Below are 18831 nucleotides of genomic sequence, written 5' to 3' on the forward strand. Positions count from 1 at the left end.
AAGACCCTTAATTCTCTAGTTAGTTGTCTTGCACCCTTGTCAAAAATCCATGGGCCAGAATACTATGAGAGCTTAATTCTGGAATTTGGATTCTATCCCATTAATTGATATGACTATCCTTATTGGGGACTCTCCATTGTCTGTGTTATAGTTATGGAGTAACTTTTTTTTGAGACAGGGTGTCTCTGTATAGCCCATGCTGCCTTAGAACCAGCTATGTAGACCAGCTGGCCTCAAATTCACCGAGGTCTTCCTGCCTCTGCCTCCTGAGTATTGTGATTAAAGTCTTGCACAGCACCTAGCTGGAGTACCTTGTTTTTTGTTTTTTGAGGCAGGGTTTCTCTGTGTAACAGCTCTAACTATCCTGGAACTCACTCTGTAGACCAGGCTGGCCTTGAACTCACAGAGATCTGCCTGCCTCTACCTGTCACCACCAGCTGGTTTAGTAACTTTTAAAAGTAAACTTAAATGCACTTTATTTTTAGACAACCTACATGATATTCTTAAAAAAAAAAATGCCTCCATTCCAAATAAATCACAGTCAAAATAAAAGCTCAAGATGGTATAGGTCCCATTTGTCCTAAATCCTGGTATTGTGTGGATGGTAAGCAGCAGCAGTTCTGGAGACAGGTGATAGATCCAATTTGTTAACATGTTTCCATCTCTAAGCAATCCTTAAAGAAAATACTGAATAGAGTCACATCATCCTCACAGTAGTCCAGGAGGGCAACCATGCCATCTGGACTCAAGTTTTCACCAGTTAAAAGCTGGTAGTTCTTGAAATCAGCAAGGATGTGCTTTATTTGCTCTGCAGCCCCTTGGAGTGATTTCATGTGACTTCTCTTGTTCTTTTTGTCCCTGAAGGTGGAGCTGGTTTCTTGTAAGTGATGGTTCATGACACTGTGACTCTGTGCTTTCAGAACCTTCTCCCTCCCCTTCAGCAGAAGCATTTCCACCGATGAGTGAGTCATCGCTGTCACCCTCTGTTCCACTGACCATCTGGCCCTCCACCTCCAGGCACAGCCAGATCTTGTAGATACCGGAGAACAGCTCACATGGCTGATGAGGTCCCAGGAGGTGATCATGATGGGGGCTGTGACAGAGGGTCCCAGGAGGTGATCATGATGGGGGCTGGTGACAGGGGGTCCCAGGAGGTGATCATGGTGGGGCTGGTGACAGGGGGTCCCAGGAGGTGATCATGATGGGGGCTGTGACAGAGGGTCCCAGGAGGTGATCATGGTGGGGGTCCCAGGAGGTGATCATGATGGGGCTGTGACAGAGGGTCCCAGGAGGTGATCATGGTGGGGGTCCCAGGAGGTGATCATGATGGGGGCTGTGACAGAGGGTCCCAGGAGGTGATCATGATGGGGGCTGGTGACAGGGGGTCCCAGGAGGTGATCATGGTGGGGCTGGTGACAGGGGGTCCCAGGAGGTGATCATGGTGGGGCTGGTGACAGGGGGTCCCAGGAGGTGATCATGATGGGGGCTGTGACAGAGGGTCCCAGGAGGTGATCATGGTGGGGGTCCCAGGAGGTGATCATGGTGGGGCTGGTGACAGGGGGTCCCAGGAGGTGATCATGATGGGGCTGGTGACAGGGGTCCCAGGAGGTGATCATGATGGGGGCTGGTGACAGGGGTCCCAGGAGGTGATCATGATGGGGGCTGGTGACAGGGGTCCCAGGAGGTGATCATGATGGGGGTGGTGACAGGGGTCCCAGGAGGTGATCATGATGGGGCTGGTGACAGGGGGTCCCAGGAGGTGATCATGATGGGGCTGGTGACAGGGGTCCCAGGAGGTGATCATGGTGGGGGTCCCAGGAGGTGATCATGATGGGGTCCAGGAGTGACATGGGGGGTCCCAGGAGGTGATCATGGTGGGGGCTGGTGACAGGGGGTCCCAGGAGGTGATCATGGTGGGGGCGGGGGGGGGGGGGTGGAGTGATCATGGTGGGGGTCCCAGGAGGTGATCATGGTGGGGGTCCCAGGAGGTGATCATGGTGGGGGCTGGTGACGGGGGTCCCAGGAGGTGATCATGGTGGGGCTGGTGACAGGGGGTCCCAGGAGGTGATCATGGTGGGGGCTGGTGACGGGGGGTCCCAGGAGGTGATCATGGTGGGGGTCCCAGGGTGACAGGTGGGGTCCCAGGAGGTGATCATGGTGGGGGTCCCAGGAGGTGATCATGGTGGGGCTGGTGACAGGACGCTAGCCCGGCAGCACAGAGAGCGCAGTGCAGTGGAGGAGGGCAGGAAAGGCTGACTCGGGCGCCCCACAACCTCATGTCTGTGGTAACATTTAAAACAATAAATGAAGCTGGATATGGTGTCACATCCTAGCACCTGTGAGGGGAGGCAACAAAACCCAGGCCATCCTCAACAGCAGTGAGTTCCAGGCCCGCCTAGGACACATAAGGAGGCCACGTGGACCGCGGACACAACACGTTCCCTGGCTGTATCTCAAACCACAGACACCAATATGTCTTCCAGCAGCAGCATGGACCATGGAGGTCTTTCGAGGAGGCCCAATCCAGAAAATGAACCATTCTCCATCTCGGACATCCTGTCATTGCTCAGAGCCAGGGCAAATGTGCTGCTGGACAGGGTTTTCCAGGAAAGAACCCACGTGAGCCCCAGGCTGCTACACACCCTGCGGGCCCTACTTGGCAACAACATGTTCCCTGGTCCGCCTCAGCCTTCTCCCACACCTGTTGTGAAGGCCTAGAATTAGCTTTACAGGCTCAGGAATATGCCCTGATAACTCGAACGAACGGATACAGAGCAGTATCCTCCTGCAGACATCCTGTCTGCTGTTTAAAGGAAAGGAAAGCCTAACAGGATCCTCTCTGTGGTTTATGGCCCTTGGAGATATCTAGATAATCCTGCTGAGCAATCCAGATAATCCTGTTTAGCGGGTTGTGGTTCCCCGCCAAAAGTCTAGACCAATAGTTTCAAAAAATCACCTTGCCCCTTCTACCCAATCCCAAGTTGCCAATTCCCGGCTTGTGGTTTTTCCTTATAAAAACTCTCTACACCTGGGCCATCGCCACATTTCCATCCATCTTCCATGCAGTGGCCCAGGTTGAACCTGAATAAAAGGACCCTTATGTGCTTGCATCGAAACCTGCTTCTTGGTGGTCTCTGGGGGTTTTGCAAAACGGGTACAACACTGTCACTGCTGTTGCATCTCTAGTTCCTCCTCTCTCCACCATAGATGGGTCACTCCTTTCCTCCAGCTTTCCCACTTGTCCATCACATATTTGTTTGTGGAAGTGGCATTGGAAACTGCAGTGTGTCACATAGTATATTTTTTTGCCCAAACAGCTTTACATGCAAATACTCATTGCAATGAGTCATTGGTCTGGTTCAAGGTTTCTGGTTTCTGAATACCATCAATACTGGACCATCACAGAGACTCATCTTGGATACCCTGCTGTTACCCAGAGTCAGGGTGATCTTGTCTAGGCAGGATGGCGGGGCAGGATCCTTAGGAGCTCCAGGCTCTTGCATCCCTCCTGTCCTTGGTGCTGGCTGCCCTGAGGCTCACGGGGCACCACCACTGTGCTCGCAGCCCGCGACCACGCAGGCTGGTGTCATACCCTTTACCGCTCTCTAGTTCCAAGCACCCAGCTCTGCTCTGTCAATTCCCTCCAATTTCATGAGTCCACTTTTTAAAAGCATCTTCCCATAAGACCTGCCTGCTTTAGTTGTCCCAGAGACGCTTCGGTCTCTGCAGACTCCTCCCCCAAGGCAGCAGCTCCTCCTGGACCCTCTGTGGGTCTCACCCCAGGGCTGCTCCTCAGGCCCAGGGTGGGTGCCAGCCGCTGCCACCATCTAGGATCTGTCCTCCTCTCTTTAACATAGAAGTTTAAGTTCATGACTTGAGATTTTATTTATTTATTTATTTATTTATTTATTTATTTTTGTTTTTTCGAGACAGGGTTTCTCTGTGTAGCTTTGCGCCTTTCCTGGAACTCGCTTTGGAGACCAGGCTGGCCTCGAACTCACAGAGATCCGCCTGCCTCTGCCTCCCGAGTGCTGGGAATAAAGGCATGCACCTGGGTGAGATTATTCTTGATTTTTCTAATATAAATGCTCACAGCAAAGGAAATTCTTCAACTGTACCCATACATTTTAGTATATTTTCGTTTTCATCCATCGCATAGTATTTTCTCTTTTTCTTGTGATTTCTTCTTTTTAGGAGAATATTGTTTGCCCTTCACTTTTGTGACTATGCCAAATTTCCTCTTGGTGCTGGGGTTATTTGCATCCTACTGTGGTCGAAGGACATGCTTTCAGTTATTTCATCCTTCCCGCGTTACTGCAGCTTGTTTTATAGGTAGCATGACGTCTGTCTGGGAGATTATTCCATGCACTTGAAACGAATGTGTAGTCAGCTGTTCAAAGGTAGAGTTTTCTCCACTCCCAGCCTACTTTAGTGTTTTTTGCTAATGCCCTGGGGCAAAAACTGTTCTACAGTGTAGTTTATGCTCTCTCCTCACCGCCCCTCCCCTCTCCTAGGTTCCGCTCTGCAGCCCATTTTGACCCTCACACCTCAGCCTGCCAGGTGCTGGTATTACAGACCTGAAACACCAGGATGACTTTTCACATATTTAGAGTTTCCCCTGTGATTGTGGGAGAATGCCCATAGGGTTTCCTTTATACGCATTCATGAGGTACTCTGACAGTGGTTTTATATGTAATGCAGTTGAAAATGGATAATGTAGTATGTAAACAGGTAAACAGAACACAGAAATGTAATTTTCAGTAACAAACTACAGGAAAATATTGAGGCAACTCTTTTTTGTTGTTGTTGTTAACCTCTTTAATTAAAGAAAACAAGAGTCAGTAGGAGAGAACGCTGGGTTGCTTGGTTGTTTGGTTTTGAGACACTATCTCACTGTGTAATCTCAGCTGGCCTGAAACTTACTATGTAGATCAGGTTGGCCTCAAATTCACAGAGATTCTCCTGCCTCTGCCTCTCAAGTCCTGGCAATAGAAGAGTTGTAAGGACCTGCTCTAAGCTGAATCATATCTTAAGGATATGATTATCTCATCCTTATAAGGATAAAGATTACAAGGATAATCGCATCTTAAGAAACCTTCCTTTTTTAAGTAGAGTTACTTTCAAAAAGATGGCTCATCCCCTGATGGACTTGATTCGCTCTGATGAGCCCTGCCGGTGTGCCCTTCAGCTGGGGTCAAGTGTGGAAATGAGTCTGCTCTGCCATAGATCTTCAATGTCTGTTTCTCAAACGATACAACCAAGGAAGCCCCCCAGACCATCTCTCTGTGGCCTAAGTTTACGACGATCCTTAGTAATAGCCTCAACTTTGTGCTGGAGATAGAGTACCGAGGTAGAGCGTTTGCCTAGGGTGCGTGAGGCTCTGAGTTCATCTCCCTGTACTGAGGGAAGAGATCAATGCCCTCAACTCTGCAGAAGCCTGCCACTCTCTGCAGCCTCACTGAACCTGTGACAACATCATTAAAAGGGGAGAAAACTATTCAGACTGGAAGTCCTGGTCATTTGGAGAGTTTTGTTGCCTTATAGAGATAAGCATTGGCTTTTGGGCCCCTCTGGCTGAGTGTAGTACCTGTAATAAAAGAAAATCAAATTTGTGCTAAAAATCCATAGGCTTAAGAGACTTAAAAATATTATTTGCAACTGTTCTCTCATTTTACAGTCATCAGAGAGCTTGTCCTATCGTGGAGCAAAGAAATAGTCCTTTTGGAGAGTGGTGAATGAAAGAACAAGCAATAGGCACAGGTTCTGTGTGGTCATGCCTTAATATCACATTGTTTTACTTAAGCTTTGCAGATGGGGGTCGGGTGTGTGTGCATAATTGTGTGTGCGTGTTTGTCGTGCGTGTGTAGAATCCAGAAGCCAACCTCAAGTGTCGTTCCACACTCAGGAACCATGCACCTTGTTTTTTGAGACAAGATCTCTCATTGGAACCTGGAGCTCACAAATTGGGCTAAGTTGTCCGGCCAGTGAGCCCCAGAAGCTATTCTATCTCCAGCTCCCCAGCACTGGGATTTAAGAACAAGCTACCTCCGCTAGCTGCAAGGCACCACCCCTAGCTCTCTATGGAAACTCCAGGGACGGAGTGCAGGTCCTTGTGCCTGTTGGTAGGCTCTTTACCAAGGGAGCCGTCAAAACAGCCTGCTACTTAACTGGTGTAGGGTGTTCAGGAGAGAAGACCGCTCGGACACGGGTGAAGCCGATGGTGAAGTTGATAGAAAGTCTTTATTAGCTGGCAGGCAGCTACACTGGGTGTTCTGGATCTAGTGGAGCCCCGAGCCTTTCTCAAATAGACCCAGGTCCTGGGTCGCATACTTCAGTTAATAAGGACAGTCAGCCGGAAGCGGAGCTGCAGAAGCTGGAGAGCAAAGCTGGGACATTGAGCGGCTTTCCCAGAACACGGGCTTTGGTAGATGCAGCCTTTGGTTTAGTTCTGGCAGGTGGTGCTGTCTATGTGCTGAGTTTTACAGCCTGAATGACACTTCCATCATGGAGTCAGTGGTGCTAACGTCTGGGGCCCCAGTCATACTGAGGAAGCAGAGGCAGGAGGACTTTTGTGAGTTTGAGGCCAGCCTGGTCACATAGGGAGCTGCAGGACAGCCGGGACCACATAGAGAGACCCTGTCTCAAAACAAGCAAGCAAGCAAGCAAAAGTCCAGAGCAGAACTGACCAAGACGCTTCACCGGAGTGTGATCATTTTATTAAGTTAGCATAGACGGCTAATACAGCTTCCACGGCTCCTGTTCTTCATTCTCCCCACCGCGAATCCCCTCCCCACTCTACTGACATGTGTGGTGGTATTCTAATTGTACTGAAATGTGATTTTGATTGTATGTTAATAAATAAAGTTGCTCGGGGGTCAGAGCTATTAGAGCCATAGACAGAGTGTGGCGGTGGTGGCACACGCCTTTAATCCCATAGATCTCTGTGTGTTCGGGGATACAGCCAGCATTGGAGACATATGCCTTTAAGACCTGGGGGACTGTACATACAGACAGTGATGAGGCAGTCACGTGTTTGGGTTTACAACCAATGAGAAGGCAGAATGACTATGAAACGACTTACACACAGGGAAATAGCTCTCTTTCGGGAAGCTGGAACCATGGCAGGAGAAAGGGTGAGATTTTAGCTCTGAGCTCTGACCTCTTGGCTTTCTCTTTTACATTGGTTCTGTGTTTCTTATTTAATAAGACGGTTGGTTACATCTATAGACATGACCAACTTTGTCCAGATAATTTCTGACTTCTCCTTTCATTCCAGTCTCACAGACCTCCTGTGCCCCACACACTAATTATATAGCACTCAAGCCTTAATATATTTTCACTTTGAAATACTTTTAATTTATGTAACAATAAAAATATTTTGTTTCTTGATAATCATAAAAAATAAAGTTAATTTATTGATTCCAAAACATGCATGCACAAACATGCACACACACACACACACACACACACACACAAACACACACACAAACACACACAGGCATACATACACAAAATAAAATAAAATCTAGTAAAAAATTATAAACACTTATCTAACAAAGACAATCAAATATTCAAAGTGGTCTAAGAGAGCTCAACTAATTAGCTTTTGTGGGGTTAAATTGGTGCCAGGCATTAATGCACTCTCTTCTCTTTCAAGCAAAGTATAGTCCAGATGTACTATCAGGACATGAGCTAATAAAAAGAAAAATGCAAAATAGTGCCCGTTACAAGCAGTAAGCATTTATCTTCTTTGAGAACAAACAACACATTTGTTTCTGGTTAGACTAAATGGACAAAGTTGACTCCAAATGACATGTCAGAGCTGGAGAGATAGCTCAGTGGTTAGGAGTGTTTGCTGCCCCTGCACAGCCCCAAGTTCAAATCCAATACCCACCTGGTAAGTCACAGCTCCCTGTAACTCCAGCTTCCAGGGATCTGACACCCTCTTCTAGACTCTGAGGACACAGTGTTTATACACATACACTCACATTCACATATACAATTAAAAATAAAAAATGTAGATGACATGATTAAAGGGCTTCTGTCAAAGTACAGGGATTTCTTCTGAAAGTTTTTTCCTTTTGAATTGGAGTCCTGGGAACTGAACTTGGAACCTTTCACATGCTAAGTCCACGCTGAACTGATAAATTACTACCTCGGGGCCCACAGACATCTCACTGCTTAATGTTATTTAATGATGTCTGCACAAGTACATTGTGACTAACAGTTAACCTGAAAATGTAAATTACCTTCCAATTCAGAGAAGCAGAGCTTTCCTTAAAGTTGGCATATCACACTGAAAATATAAACACATTCTAATAATGTCTCTGAACTGGCAGCATCTACCCAGCCCACCATGGCCTCCTTTGGGAGGGACTCCGTTCTCTCCCTGACAAAGCTGCTGGACTTTCCTTGTCTCTCAGAAGCCACCTCTGCTTGCTTCCGGTTGGACTCCAGTATTTCCATATTGATTTTCTTCTGATCTTGACTGGGATTAAACCATGCCCTATTTGGGGTCACAGATAAACCAGGGGAAAGGCGGAGCCCAGTCTGGGGTGATTTCCAGCTGTCTGTCACTCAGGCAGTGCCAGTGGAAGAGCACTGGGAGATGAAGCCACCAAGTTCATCAGCACAAGTTCATCATGTGACTGCTACTGAATGGCTTCCTACTCCAGAGACTAACCAACTGGGAGGGGCCTGGAACTGAACCAACCCGAGCTCTGCACTCAGCCCTTTGAAGGAAGCTGCTGTTTTCTTTAGGTGCCTCATAGAGCAGGAATGTGACTTTGTTGACACTTAGAAAATTACTGGGCTTCCGGTAAGTGGTTGTGTTTAGGCCACTCCTGGATCTCCCAGCCCCCCAAATTAACTGCTGCTGTGCATGTGGAGGCTACACAAAATCCACCTATTTTGAATTATGCTGTGAATGCTGTGGATACCATTTGGACTACTAAAAGAGAGGAAAGTAGAGGAGTCTCATGAACCTTCAAAGAAAAGAAAAAGATTGGTTTGAAGGCTGAGCTCTCCCGCAAACAATGTCCATGCTGGGCTGAAGATGTACTGGTTGGTAGTGCTTGCCTAATACACGTGAAGTCCTGGGTTGGATCCTCTCTGAATTTATTTTTGGGTTGCTGTGATAAAACACTCTGGAAAAAAATCAACCTAGGAGAGACAGGGTTTATTCTGGCTCACAGTTTCAGGTTGTAGTACACCGTTTTGGGGAAGTGGCAGCAGCAGGCACTCCGGGAAGCTAGCCACGCTGCATCCACAGTCAGGAAGCAGAGTGAGCATGCTTGTGCTCTGCGCTCTCCCTGCTCAGTCCTGGCCCCAGCTGTTGAAATGGTGCTGCCCACATTGAAGCTTTGTCTTCCTGCCAAAATTAACCCAGGTAGGAAAAACCTCTGCAGGTATGCACACGGGCCAGCCCAGCCTCGATAATCCCCTGTTGAAACTCTCACCTAGGTGCTTCCAGATCCTGCCAAGTGGACGATGGAGACGAACCATTGCAGATCCCCAGCACCAAGAAACCAAGTATGGTGATGCACCCCTATAATCTCAGCACTTGGAAAGTAGAGGCAGGAGGATCAGAAGTTAAAGGTCATCCTTGGCTATACAGGAAGTTTGAGGCCATCCTGACTACATAGAACTTGATTTCAAAAACAAAATGGGGTGGGTGGGCAGGAGAGACGGCTCAGTGGTTGGCAGAACTGGTTGCTCTGGTAGAGGACCTGGGTTTGGTTCCCAGCACCCACACCAGGCAGTTCATGACTGCTTGTGGGCACCTGAATGTGCCTGGTGTACATACATACACACCTACATACATGCATACATACATACATACATACATACATAATACATAATACATACATAGAGGTACATACGAATACACATAAAATTAAAAAAAAAATAAATTCTTACAAAAAAGTGGCATGCTGAAAAATATAAGCAAGACTATCAAAATACACAGAGAGGAAAAATAGAAACAGCAAACAGAAGAATGATGAGGAGACTCCACATACATGTGAACATATGTTGTGGGCCGCAGGAATAGATCCCAAGAACTCAGCTGGTTATGGCAAAGTCACTACCTGGAGGGATTAGGGAATTCCTCCAGAGGAAGCCAAATCCCAAGGAGTTTTTGGTGTTACTTGGCTTGTTATATATCAGCTGTATTGTTATGAAAATCATGTGTGCCTTCATAGTTTTCCCAATTGATTTTTCCCTAAGAAGGGCTAACAGCACTCGGGAGGCAGAGCCAGGCGGATCTCCGTGAGTTCGAGGCCAGCCTGGGCTACCAAGTGAGTCCCAGGAAAGGCGCAAAGCTACACAGAGAAACCCTGTCTCGAAAAACCAAAAAAAAAAAAAAAAAAAAAAAAAAAAAAAAAAGAAGGGCTAACAGTGTGGACTGATCACTCTCTGGACATACATATTCAAAGTATTTGGAGAAAAGCCTCAGGAAAGGCTTCCTCTGGAATCAGATATCTCTCTTAGCCACTTTCAAGGACTAACAGTAATAACAGTCCACATGCAAGTCTCCTGGTTTAAGGTAAATCCCACAAGGAGACACTGCCTAGGTCAGGTGGATGTTAAGTAATAGCTTTACACAATTTAGCTCAGACCCTCCTTTCTTACAGCCTTACTAGCTTTATAGACCTCTAACTCCTTACTTCTAGGATATTCTAAATATTATAAATATTCCACTTCTAGGAATATTTAGATGACCTTCTGCACTGACAGCTATGCTCAGCCAGAACTCCAGTTCAAGCCTCCCTGTAATTATCATCATTGGCAGCATCCGGCCAGGTCCATCCCCAAATGGAGGAAAGTACCTTACCAGAGACACCTCTGTACTCTCTAAGAACAGACTTAAGCGTCCAGACTACCTGTTTGAGAAGGCCTGGTGGATGTGCCAATTAAGCTTAACCTCCTCCTCTCCCAAATCTTACCTCTAGTTCCAGATCTCCCTTTAACTATCACCAGAGGCATCCAGCTGTACACAGGTTGCCTAGTGACCGAGCACACTTTCCCCCACCCTGCAGAAAAACAGCAGATAGCCTGGACAGATAGGAGCCACAGGGAAAAAGAAGGCAGTTTTATTTTCTCCCATTGACCTAGCAACTTATAGATTGTTAACATTTTTAACATTTTCTACCAATAACATTTAAGATTATAGTTGTGCACATAAGATCCCTCTTCTTAGATATTACCCGAATTTAGCCTTTAGTTAATTCATTAGTCACTTCCCCTTTGGGTTGCCAATGATAATTAACAATTACTGCCACTCTATGTGATTCTTATCACCCCTCCTTTTGACCCTGGAAGCCTGGTGGTCACTGCCTGAGAAAACTCTTACCTGCCTTTATGACCACACAGGAATTCAGGCCAGGTGACCTGGGTGGATGGGAGGATTGTGATTGTTTGGGTATATAACTGTAAAGCTAGAGACAGATGATGAATTAAAGCAAATGGACCAAAGAGCTTTGTGTGCGTAGATTGATTCACCGACCTTGAGAATAGATCCTCAGCTGGCTGAGAGATTCTTCCCCGGGCCCTGGATAAGAGACTGTTAGGGGCTGGACCCCAATAGTCCTCAATAAACATACATGCACACACTTACATGCACACACTTACATGCACACACTTACATGCACAAGTAGAGATTCAAACAAGAAAGAGAAGGCGTGGATGAGAATGGTTTCTAAAATCTGCTTTGTTGGAGGTAACTCGATCAGAAAACCCACTACAGATGAAAGATTTATTAGAGGGAATGGACTTGCTTTTCCAGAAGGCCCATGGGATATATCCTGAGCTGAAAGCACTTTGCTTGCCAGTACTTGGTGTGAAAATCATCCCAAAGCTTCTTTATATAAAACTTGGGGTATCATTTGCAAAGGTAGTTACCGGAGTGAATATGAATAAGCTGGGCCTGTGATACAGGAGGCAAGGCTTCTTGGAAGTATGTTCAGGTTACCAACTATCCTGTATATGATAGATGCAAACACATGGACTTACTGATCTGATGGTGGATTCATGTAAGTAATTCCTGTTGATAGCTGAGAACCAAAAATCAAGTGGGAAACCATCATTACTGTGATCTTTCTGTGAATACTTCCAAACAGCTTTGGGTGTCTGCAGTTGTCAAGAGAACTGTTTAGGACTGGTGAGCTGGCTGAGTGGGTTAAGGCATGTGCTGGCAAACATGACAACCCAAATTCAGGGTCTGGGATCCCCGTAGTAGGAGAGAACCGACTGCCACAAGCTGCTTTCTGACAGCACACGAAGGCACCCACGCACAGACACAAATAAATAAGATACATGTGATTTTAGATTTCACAAACAGAACTATTTAGTACAGCACAAAAATTAAAGTGGAAACATAAACTGATTTGTATTGACAAATGGTAAAGTAAACCACTGTTCATGTCACTTCAACACGAAACTCAATCTCAGTAGGCCAGGGAAGAAGGTGGCAGTATTGAATAAAGCAAGTCTTGTTTTTCTGTTTTTCCTGTTGTTAATCCCACCGTCGAGAATAAGACTACCTCCACAGCTTAAAGCCAAAACTGAAACAAGCTTTAATTAAATACTGGCCAGGTGGATGGGCTCTGGCCAGGTCCATATTCAGGTTCCCAGGAAATGCCCCCAAGTCACCTTTTGCAGGGACTTAAAAAGACAAAATCCATAATTCACCACATTTCCCACAAGGTCCAATCAGGGGCAAGCATACATCCCTATATATTTCCTACCTATACCTCCTGCCTACATCCATTCAGGGGCAAGGGTACATACATCCTGACATATTTCCTGCCTGCATACCTCCTGCCTACATCCATTCAGGGGCAAGGGTACATACATCCTGACATATTTCCTGCCTGCATACCTCCTGCCTACATCTTTCATTTTTTTTTTTGCCTACATCCATTCAGGGGCAAGGGTACATACATCCTGACATATTTCCTGCCTGCATACCTCCTGCCTACATCCATTCAGGGGCAAGGGTACATACATCCTGACATATTTCCTGCCTGCATACCTCCTGCCTACATCCATTCAGGGCCAAGGGTACATACATCCTGACATATTTCCTGCCCATATATCTCCCACCCACATGTGATCAAGGCAATCCCACGCAGATGGGGCAAACAAACTTGTTTAGAGGAGTGGAAACATATGGCTTGTTGTCTCCCATAAACAATGGCCTCCAGCATTTCAGGAACTCTGTCTTTGGGCAAGGGGCTTGCAGATCAGAGGCATTTTTGTTTCATGGATCTCTTAGGCATAGTAATTAAAACTTAATTGACTCTCACACTATAATTTAATTTTTTCTGATATATATATATATATATATATATATATATATATATATATATATTGGTTTTTCGAGACAGGGTTTCTCTATGTAGCTTTGCGCCTTTCCTGGAACTCACTTGGTAGCCCAGGCTGGCCTCGAACTCACAGAGATCCACCTGCTCTGCCTCCCAAGTGCTGGGATTAAAGGCGTGCACCACCAACGCCCGGCCGTGCATTATATTTTTTATTGTATGTGTTTGTGTGCATATGGAAGTCAGAGGACAGGTTGTGGGAGTCAGTTCTCTCCTCCCACCTTGAGGATCCTGGAGATCCAGCTCAGGTGGTCAGGCTTGGCTGTGACCTTTCACCAGGCCTTTCTGTGCTAATTTAAGCACAGATAGTTGACAGTCCTTTTCCTGTAGGCAAATCCCACTGTGAGGGAAGAGTTGTACCTAACTCACTTTTAATCTGCATATGGTGTGTGTGAGGGACTCCTGTGCACACACAAGCAGATAAAAGGACAGCCTCAAGGCTTGTTCTTCTTCTTCCGGGAGAAAGGTTTCACTGAACAGGAACTTGCCAGTAGACAAGGCTAGCTGTTTAATAAATGCCGGGGACCTGATGTCTCTGCCTCCCCAGAACTGGAATTACAAATGTACACCACCATGCCTTGTTTTTTGATATGGGTTCTGGGGATCAAACTCAGGCCCTCATGCTTGCAAGACAACTACCTTATTGTCTGAGCCACCTCCCAGCCTGTTGTTTGGAATCTCTCAAACACAATCCTGGGATAGTTAAATTACCAGCTGGAAGTTATTTTGTATTATCTATGTTGCTTCTCCAACATCGATATCCATGTAAGTCAGATGTGGTTTAGAGGGTTTAGAACTGGGTCTCAGAGTCTCCACTTCAAATCGATTTCAAGTGATGTTAATTTTGCGCATCTACAAAATTACAGTTTGAGGAATTAAAAAAGATTTAGATTGGGGCTGGAGAGATGGCTCAGTGGTTAAGAGCACTGGCTGCTCTTCCAGAGGATCCAGGTTCAATTCCCAGGACCCACATGGCAGCTCACAACTGTCTGTAACTCCAGTTCCAGAGGATCTGACACCCTCACACAAACATACATGCAGGCAAAACAACAATGCACACAAAATAAAATAAAAATTAAAAAAAATCTAAGTTAACTCCCTCATGTAATAAATAATGTCCAGAACAGTGAAATGACTGATTTATACATAGTGGGGTTTTCCATTCTTTGACACAACTTTAAATAGTTAAATATGTAACTTATCTACATGGTTTTGATCACAGAAACTAAAGAAGTAAAAGTAGAGCAGGACATGGTGGTGTATACCTTTAGTTCCAGCACTTGGAGGCAGAGGCAGGCAGATCTCTGAGTTTGAAGCCAGCCTGGTCTATAGAGTGAGTTCCAGAACAGCCAGGGCTGTCAAAAAGAAACTCTGTCTCAAAAAAAAAAAAAAAAAAAAAAAAATTGCATAAATTTGAAATAGAAACTTTCCAGTAGATGAAGGAAAAGTCCTAGAATTTCCCGAAATTCTTAGTTTTACTTTTTGCATGTTTTTTCATACTGGTGATCTAACTATATGCTAGCAGCATGTGCTGAGTTACTTGCTATTAAAGGATCATTAGCGCATACTAACTTGTTCTTTTCACAATCAGTAGTTCACCATCTGCACGACCCTGTGCATACTGAGTGTCATTTCTTAATCTCCCTTTTTTTCTTATCCAGTCAGCTTTTATTTAATCTCTTCAAAAAATTATTAGGAGGGTTTGGCTGGCTGGTTCAGCAGTTAAGCTGAATGCTTAAGTCAGCTAAGGGCAGTAGCAGTTAAGAGCACTGACTGCTCTTCCAGGGGAGTCAGCTTTGATTCCTACCACCCACATAACGGCTCATCTGTAACTCCAGTTCCAGGGGATCTGATGAATTCTGGCCTCCAATGACACGGGGCATGAACTTATGCTGTGCTGGGATCCAACCAAGGCCTCCTGTGTGCTGGGCAAGTGCTCTACCAAACCGAGCTACATCCTCAGCAACATTTTGTCTGGTTTTATGTTTTAATCCAGTTAAACAGCTCCAAAAACTCATTATGTTCAGACTAGATTATTCCTCCTCCTTCTTTCACAGAACTAGGAAGCAAGCTTGAACTAGAAAGGGGGAACAGTGTATCTTCCTTCACTCTTAACAATTTGAGACTACCCTTCAAACCTCTCTTAAAAGTGAGTTTTCTGACTTTTAGAGGGAATTCTGTTTTTATTTGTTTAAAGATTTTTTAAAGTGTTCAATAATAATATTAAGAAACACTTTACACATATTCTTTATTAGACTATTGGCCTCTCTGCTGCTTCTAGAAAGTTTCCAAATGAAAATCGCTGCCCCCTTGAGCCTCTTACTTAAAACAACCTAAGGTTTCTCTTTCCCATCCAAGTACTAAATAAGCCTGACCCGCTGACTGCTTTTGAGAGCAGAAACCAGGCCTGTTCAAGGTGGGATGGCAGAAGCCAGGCCTGTTCAAGGTAGGGATGGCAGAAACCAGGCCTGTTCAAGGTGGGATGGCAGAAGCCAGGCCTGTTCAAGGTGGGATGGCTGCACACCTAGGAGGCCTTCCTACAGCAGGGTGGGAAAAGAGTGGAACTTGAGGCTGGCAGCCTTCCTTCCTCCTCCTTCCCTCCTCCCTCCCTCCCTTCCTTTCTTCCTTTCCTGGGCTGGAGATGAACTCGGGCCTTGCTTGTGCTGTGTTTACCACTGATTTATATCCCTAATTGAATTTCATATTTTTAAAAAGGAATTGTTTAAATGCACAAATAATATCATGAAATATCTATTGCAGGCAGATCTCTTTGAGTTTGAGGCCAGACTGGTCTACATAGTGAATGTCTAAGAAAAAAAAAAGGAAAAGAAAGAGTTACTGGCTGTCCTGGAACTCACTTTGCAGACTAGGCTGGCCTCAAACTCACTGAGATCTGCCTGCTTCTGCCTCCCAAGTGTTGGGATTAAAGGAAAACTTCCTTTTCTTTTAATAAACTGAGCAATAATGTTTCTGGCCCTAGGTTGGTGCAGTCCCCTTGGAAAGGCCACAGGTCAAACAACAGTTAAGATTGTGTGTGGTCCCAAGCCGCAGACCAACAACAAGCAAACTGTTGATTTTGTGAAGGACAGGTAAGGGCTGTAGAAACTGAGAGGTAATTATACATAGCTGGGTCAGAGAACTGAAAAACAAACAACCAACAAACCAAACCCTCTGATAAGTTATCTCAGAGGAAACAGAAGCAGTCCTCTTTCATGTAGAAAAGACTTTCATCAAGACTAAAATAAAAATGCCTTATCAGGCACTAACTGAAAGAGCCCTTGTTAAAAAGCAGTGGTCCAGACCTAAGTTCAAAGACAGCCAGTACCCACCCTCCTTTCACAAGCCAAGGGCTGCTATTTAGCTGTTCAAGCCTGCTTTTCCTCAGCAGAAAAGACAGGATTGATGCTCCCCAGGACCCTTGGAGTCTATAATTTGAAGACTCTGAGCCCTGAGCTGGGAACCTTTGATTTGAGAAATTATTTGACTTTCAGCTTCATATTTAAAACCTTACCATGCACTGAGCATGCATGGTCTAGCTTCAGCATTTATTGGTTGACGTGGAAATCGTGAATCAGCTTTTCACCCATTAGATACATTTATTTTTTTTTGTTTTTTTTGTTTTTTTTTTTTGTTTTTTCGAGACAGGGTTTCTCTGTGTAGCTTTGCGCCTTTCCTGGAACTCACTTGTAGCCCAGCTGCTCGAACTCACAGAGATCCACCTGGCTCTGCCTCCCGAGTGCTGGGATTAAAGGCGTGCGCCACCACCGCCCGGCTCTAGATACATTTATTGAAGGCTTATTTTATATATATAGTCCTGTGGTAGACATTAAGGTAGGAAAATAAACTCTACACTTAAGTAGCTCACAGTATCAGAGCTCTGTCAATATTTACTTAAAAGCATGTGATAAAGTTCAAGGTAAGTCAATGGAGGAAAGAATAGTTTCACTGTTGCTTTTAAACAAGTGATTCTGGGACAATTAGCTGTCCATCCAAACACAAAGGAGTGAAGCTGGACCTCTACCTCAGCTGTTTATAAAAATAAATGTAAAGCAGGTCAAAGACCGAGATGTAAGAGTTTAAATTATAAAACACTTAGGAGAAAATGTAGTTAGTCTTTATGATCTTGAAGTAGGGAATGATTTCTTATATAAGATTCCAAAACCACAAACAAAAAAGAATAAAAAGGGCCGGGTGTGGTGAAGCACGCCTTGGATCCCAGCAGAGGCAGGTGGATTTCTGTGACCTCCAGACCAGTTAGGTTTACACAGAGCAATGAAAAAAAAAAAAAAAAAAAAAAAAAAAAAAAAAAAAAAAAGAAGAATTTTGACTTCATAGACTTTAATGTGCTGAGCGAGTAGGAGGATCTCTATGAGTTCTGGGCCAGCCTGGTCTACAGAGCGATTTCCAGGACAGCCAAGGCTACACACAGAAACCCTGTTTTAAAAACCAACCAAACAAACAAACAAACAAGAGGAATTAAACATGCTGAACTTCAGAGTACATCTCTGACACAAGTCATCGGACAGAATTCAGATCCCTAGAAAGCGTATAAATTCTGGGTTGGCCTGGCAGCCCACCTGTAATTCCAGCTTTGGAAGGCTGCTTGCTCAAATACATCCAACCCTCCCAAACTATCACACAATAATAATAACAACAACAAACCCCCCAAATGGTCTTCAAATGATGAGTGGATAAACAAAAATGTAGCATACCCACAAGAAAGGACTGGCAAGCGTGTGCCTGACAGGCTGACCATTTGCAAGAGTGCCTGAGAGGGGGCAGGTCATAGAGGCATTTTCAGTTTCTATAGTATTCAATTTAGCGAGTGTTTGGTTATAGCACATTACTTTCAGTGAGAGAAAGCAAGTCCATATGCTTTTATTCTAACTTACATAATGAAATTTTGTGCCTCTTTCATCCACATATATGACTGTGCATTTCTCCAACTAGTATATAAAACTTTCCAAAGGGTCTTAATGAGTTTCCAGTAGGCTTGAGACAGAATACAAAATAATTTTAAAAAATTGCTAACAGATTTGACAAAGAGGAACAGGACATTGTAAGGCCCACAGGAAATGCTGTTCTCCCTTCTGAGGTAAAGTGTATTTTTGTTAAACCACATCATCCTTTAAGATGGGTTTATAGTAATATTGCATTTCTCAGTTATTGTATGTGATGGGTATTCTTGGTTGTCAACTTGGCTAAAGCTGGAATTAACTAAAACTCTTGTGGCTGGGTACACCTGTGAGGGATTTTTTTTTTTCTTAACTGAGTCATTTGAAGGGGGAAGATCCACTTTTTTTTTTTTTTCTGTTTGTTTTTGTTTTTCGAGACAGGGTTTCTCTGTGTAGCTCTGGCTGTCCTGGAACTCGATCTGTAGACCAGGCTGGCCTCGAACTCACAGAGATGTACTTGCCTCTGCCTCCGAGTGCTGGGACTAAAGGTGTGC

The 18831-nt window shown here is 45.0% G+C and overlaps 1 pseudogene; it reads right to left on the bottom strand.

Annotated features, from left to right (window-relative positions):
• Nucleotides 1–647: 647 nt before the first annotated feature.
• On the bottom strand, nt 648–1059 carry LOC114695359 (annotated as a pseudogene).
• Nucleotides 1060–18831: the final 17772 nt, after the last annotated feature.

Source organism: Peromyscus leucopus, chromosome 6 (assembly GCF_004664715.2).
Source record: "Peromyscus leucopus breed LL Stock chromosome 6, UCI_PerLeu_2.1, whole genome shotgun sequence".
NCBI classification, from domain to species: domain Eukaryota; kingdom Metazoa; phylum Chordata; class Mammalia; order Rodentia; family Cricetidae; genus Peromyscus; species Peromyscus leucopus.